The 6,098-nt window shown below is 42.6% G+C and overlaps 1 pseudogene; it reads left to right on the top strand.

Moving 5' to 3' along the window:
- The first annotated feature begins 4,788 nt into the window (after positions 1-4,788).
- On the top strand, positions 4,789-5,763 carry LOC146341577 (olfactory receptor 14I1-like; annotated as a pseudogene).
- Positions 5,764-6,098: the final 335 nt, after the last annotated feature.

The raw sequence follows: 6,098 nt of genomic DNA on the forward strand, positions 1-6,098 counted from the left end.
GATTTATAATGGCAATAAGAATTTGTTAATGCAGGGAGATTTATCAATAGCCCTTTGTGTTCCCAGAGACTTGCTCTCATGGGAGTCCAACAGAGCACAGCAGTAGAGTCCTAAAGGGAAAAAAAATAGCTTCCTCTTCTGTAATTTTGCTAGTATGGTTAAGAAAGACTTGCATTGCTTGGTCACATGGGAATGACAGAACATGGAGAGAGCTCATTCTTTCCCTTTTCCTGTTTCAAATGTATTTATTTACAAGCATCCATTTACCACCTTAATAGCTCTTATTTCCATTTTTTATAGTAAGCAGCACCATATAATTGTATAGTTACAGATCCAATGAAGGTAGAACCTTTGTGGTAACACCAGGACAGATTGTCCCTTATGTTTTTGCACTGCACCCAAAAACTTTGCCTCCACATTTCTTTCAACTTTGACTAAGGAGTCACCCTGGGTTATATTTTTTTTTTCTTTATTGCATTTATATCCCTCCTGTTTCCCTCTTGCAAGGAACCCAAGGCGGCTTACATTATCCTCCTCCTCTCCATTTTATCTTCACAACAACAACCCTGTGAGGTAGGTTGGGCTGAGAGTCTGTGACTGGCCCAGAGTCACCCAGTGAGCTTCCAGATCTCCCAGCTCCCAGTCCAACACTCTCACCACTACACCACACTGGCTCTATATGCATTTCTTCAATGCAAATGATGTTTCTGTGGACTTGAACACCAATACTACTTCATGAAGAGGCAACATGGTATTTCCTAATTTTGTCTGAAGTGGCATTCAAGATGATGTTACAGTTTCCTTTTCATTCGAACCACCTGAGAAATTCAAGAACTCTAAAAGTGGTTCAGTAAGACCAGCAAAAATTCTCAAGTGTGGGGGGGTACACATACCTTGCCCTGATATTTTCATCCTTGGAGTTTTCCTAATATAGCCAAGGGAGATTCCTTGTACACAAAGTGATGGAATGTGAAGGGAAACCAACCAGGTGCAATGCAAAAGCATCAGAAACATTCTGGAAGACTGTTACAATGCCACAGATAATGGTTATACACAGAGTCATGCTGTACCTGTGAAATTATATGGTCTCTTGCTATCCATGCTATCCATACCCAGGCACTGCCACTCTTTCCTAATCATATTAGCAAAAGGCCAGAAAGTTAACTTCTTTTTGGTACACTGTCACTGCTGAGATCTGTTGGGCTCCTGTGGGAGCAAATCTCCAGGAATACACAAGGGATATTATTAAATCTCCCTCCTACAAATTCTTACTGCCATTGTGGATCCCAGACTTTTATAAAGTGCCATTTATACAGTGGGAGAGATACAAAGTTATTTAATATCACTGGAGGAGAAAGTGCATCTGAAGTTGAGATAAATCTGTAAAGCAAAAATAGTAAGCTACTTGAAACTTTTCTTATCATTTCAGGAGTTTCTCAATTGTTCTCACAATTACAGTTAGGAATATACCCTCCCCCTTCTCTGTAAAATTTTCTCCTCCACATATAGTCACCCTTTCCTGCAGTTTTCTTTATGTTGATGAACCTGGCATATGTCAGAGTACTTCAATCTATGTGATTTGTTTATTTGCTTGATGGAATTATTTGTTGATTTGCTTGATGTTTTCTCTGTTTGCACATGTGAATTGCAAGACAGATTAGGTGTGCAATCCTATGCAGATAGGCGGCCGCCTCTGAACTCGGAGGTGACTGCCTATCCAATGCAGGGCAGGAGAAGCACGGAGGGGATTGTTCCCTCCGTGCTTCTCCTGCCCTGCATTTTTGGCTAGACTGCTGATAGTGGCTGTCTAGTCGCAGGAGGGTGGAGTGGGGGATGAGGCTGCCGGAGAACACATAGGATGTGTCATACTGGCATTTCTGCCGTCCCTGCCCCGGAATGCCCCCCAGAATGCCCTGTTTTGGCTGCTCCATGCTCCTCTTACAAGCATAAAGCACAGATCAACAATCAGCATCAGGACTTGCTATTGAAATGTCATTTAAGCTGCAACCCTATACCCACTTACCCAGGAGTAAGTCCCAAGTGAACTCAGTGGGGGACACATCTGAGTGGACATGTAGAGGATTGCATTGCGAAGTGAAACTTGAAGTGAATGTGGAGTTTCCTTCTGAGGAACAGCATCTGAGGAATTTCAAACCAAGCCAAAAGTGTTTTGAGAAGAGAATTTTCAGGAGAAGGAGATTGCTAGTAAATTGCTAGTAAAGTAAATATTTTCACTATGTTGATGAACCGGGCATAAATCAAAGAACTTCATGTCATGTGAGTTCTTCATATAGATTCTAGAATCTTTTTCTGTGAAGGGAAAGCAAATTTGCACACTGAATGCAATCTGAATTGAACCGCCCAGAGAGCTTCGGCTATTGGGCGGTATAGAAATAAATAAATAAATAAATAAATAAATAAATAATCTCTCCAGTACACATCCACTCTCAGCATCAGGAGCAACCACTGAAATTTGATTTAAAATGCAATTTGATGTTCATCTGTAGATACCTCCTCAGGTTCAGACATTTGATGAATTTTAAGGGGAGTAAAGCACTGATAATATTATTCCGTTTTATCATCAGTGCAGGTAAGACCAGTGATTTGCGCCTCCCTAGTAAATACCATTCTCATAAATGATGGACTGACATACTAATTGCTATTTTGTTGCCTTGAATATCACAGTCCTGTATTCCCTGTCTGAGCCTGAAAATTGATAAATCTCTTTCTTTTCCTTTAGAACCAGGATAATCTTTATATTACGTAGATTGGGGGGGGGGGTCTTTTTCACTCTGTAACTTCTTTTGTGTGTCAGTCAAAATAACTTGTTTTAACACATCTATTCCCCCCCCCCTCTTTTAATTCCTTATTCTCCTTTGGCTTTTCATTTGTAATCATCCTCTTATCACTTGTATGTAGCCATTTCCCAATTTTTCTAATATTTCTCTCTGGAGCAACTGTAATTTACTCCCTTGACCATGTAACCAGGTTGGGAAACTAGTTCCCTGAAATTTCCGACAAAGCTATGAGGACCTTTACCAAGCCTCTGCACCTGTGCAGAAATCCAGAGAAACAAAGCAGTAGTAGCATGCAACTCACCATTTTGCAGAATGTGAAAGATGACCAATATCCATGTGGTTACATGTACAAATCAATCTCATTTTTTGAGGAGCGGGAGACTTACACTTTGAATTCACAATAGCAAAGGCATCTTTTCCCATTTTCTTTTTTCCTTGATTAAACATGTTTTGACAGCATGGCTAAAATGGCTGGGGGGAAATGGCTGCTCCTGTTGCCCCAATGGAGAAATCAATTTCCCACAACCACAACCACCACAAATGGCACGCATGGAAGGACAGCACTTCATAAGGTAGTATTTTTCGACAGAGGCGTTGTGGGGCAAAAATGCCCCCAAGGTGTGCTAGGAGCCCTCCTGCCACTTACTATGGTTTCAAGAGGTCTTTAACAAAAGGGGTTTTCACGAACCCTTCCAATGAACATTGGAAGGTTCTCAGGAGGGTTCTCAGGGACACACTGGCTAGCCCTGTTCACCAGCAGAAATGCATCCCCCCCCCCGATAGAGAGTTTCCCATGCACACAGATGTACATGCCGTGAGCAGGGATGCTGCCCCGTTAGGGTCACTCATCAACTGTAGGAGCTCACTGTGCATACAGCTCTGTGTGCAGAGAACTCTTTCTGACAAATATACAATGGATATTGATCAGAGCAGGGGTGGTGTTGTGGTTCTGGTGATGAGTGGGGATAGCCCACACAATGCCAACAATTCCTCAATGCAGTCATTGGATACATGAAGGGATTCATGTGAATCCTCCTAAAGAAAATGAGAACTGGGCAAATGGTGTCTCTGCTATTGTGAATTAGAAACTTAACTCTCAGTCTGAAATCTAAATCCATTTTTTTTCAGCTCACCAAAGAATAGATGTATTTCTCCCCTATTGATGCCCCAGTCAGCTCCTTTCAAATTACAAATGTTCAGTCAATTAAAAATATAGTATCCAAAAATGGAAAAGCACTACTACTGCTGCTGCTGCTACAGCTACTTTGAAATAAGGCTCCAGTGTAGCCCTTTGGAGATTTGAGAATGGAATATTTGGGGGCTTGTTTATTTCAAATTCCAAGGTTTGAAATACAACAGAGTCTCAATGACATCCACACAAAATAATAACTCTACAAGCATCATCATCACCACCACCACCACCACCATCATCATCTAATGAATAATAATAATGACAATAATAATAATAGCTTGAAATTAAAAGTCCACAGTCTAGTACAGCTCTAAGAGAACAACCCTAAGGCCACTAGTAGACAGTGTCTAGAAGGCCATAGGATTTTTCAGTTTCTGGGAACTGAGCTCAGAGAAAATACACTCTCCTTCCCCGCCACCTCGTAGGTGGCATGGTTCTTCCCTATCTCTGCACTTGTAAACCCAGTGTAGAGTGGGCAAAAAAGTGGTGTTCCTGGGAGCAGGGAGGGGAGGAGACTGAGGAAGTGTCATTATGATGCCCCCTATGTGCCATGCAGCCTCCCCCCCCCTGCTCTGACATCCCCAGCTAGACATCCAAAATTGACTATCTAGCTGCAAATGCAGGCTGGCCAGAGAACGGAGGAAAGGATCTGCTCTGTGCTCCACCCACCCTGCATTGGATAGTCAGCCGCCTCCACATTTGGAGGCAGCCAATTCGCCCGATAGGATTGTGCCCTAATTGTTTCAATATTAAACCCTGATTCTAACAACTGTCCTTTTGCTTCGGTCTATAGGCAATATGCTTCGTAAGGAACAAAACCTAATCAATGAATCCTCTCTCTCAGAATTTCTACTCCTGGAATTCTCAGATGTTCGAGAGCTGCAGATTCTGCACTTCACTGGATTCCTTGTTTTTTACCTGGCAGCACTTGCAGGAAATCTGCTCATCATCTCTGCGGTAGCCTCTGACCACCACTTGACCACCCCCATGTACTTCTTCATGATGAACTTGGCCATACAGGATGTAGGGCAGGTTTCAGTCATTATCCCCAAATCTATGACCAATTCTCTCGTAAATACCAGACACATTTCTTATTCCGGATGTGTTGCTCAAGTCCTCCTGTTCTTCTGATTTTCAGCATCTGATTTCTCTCTTCTGACAGTCATGGCGTACGATGGCTACGTTGCCATTTGCAAGCCATTACAATATGAGATGCTGATGAATAAGCAAGCCTGCATTCGAATGCTTATTACTGTATGGATCAGCAGCATTCTCAATGCTGTCTTACATACCGGAGGCACCTTTGCACCCCCCTTTTGCTCCAATGTTGTCAATCAGTTTTTCTGTGAAATCCCAGAGTTACTTAAGCTGGCCTGCTCTGACTTGTACCTATTTGAAATTGGATTTCTGTTTCTAAGTGCTATCATTTTGTTAGGCTGCTTTGTTTTCATTGTTGTGACTTATGTGCACATCTTCACAGCAGTGCTAAGAATCCCCTCTGTGCACGGGAGGCAAAAAGCTCTCTCAACTTGTCTTCCCCACCTCATTGTTTTTTCTGTATTTGTAACCACTGGATATTTTGCTTACCTGAAGCCGACCTCTAAGTCCACCACACATCTGGATTTGGCCTTTACTATGGTATATTCCATGGTCCCACCCTTGATGAATCCTGTAATCTACAGCATGAGAAACAAGGAGATAAAACATGCTCTGTCAAAGCTATGGGATTTGGGGTTCTCTGCTAGGAATAGTGTCTCCATTCTTGTTCTGTAAACATACATTCTGTGTATAACTGTAAGGAGGTTGTAATCCTATATTTGCTTGTAGGGGTTTCTGTGGGCCATAGAATGTTTTGGATCTGCCCCTTTAAGGACAGGGAGAAAGAGAGAAAGCAAGAGAGAGAGAGAGGCAGAGAGAGAGAGAGAGAGAGAGAGAGAGAGAGAAAGCGAGAGAGATCCCCCAACTGCCCTTCTTGATATGCAATGCGCTCTATGTGGTGCGCCCTTGAGGCTGGTCCAGAAGCTGGATGTAGTGCAGAATGTAGCAGCTTGACTGTTGTCGGGATCTGCCCCTTTTCAACATGTAGCTCCTTTGCTGAGGGAACTGTA

This window comes from Heloderma suspectum, chromosome 6 (assembly GCF_057233095.1).
Source record: "Heloderma suspectum isolate Gila_16-S chromosome 6, 16-S_ref, whole genome shotgun sequence".
NCBI classification, from domain to species: Eukaryota; Metazoa; Chordata; class Lepidosauria; order Squamata; family Helodermatidae; genus Heloderma; species Heloderma suspectum.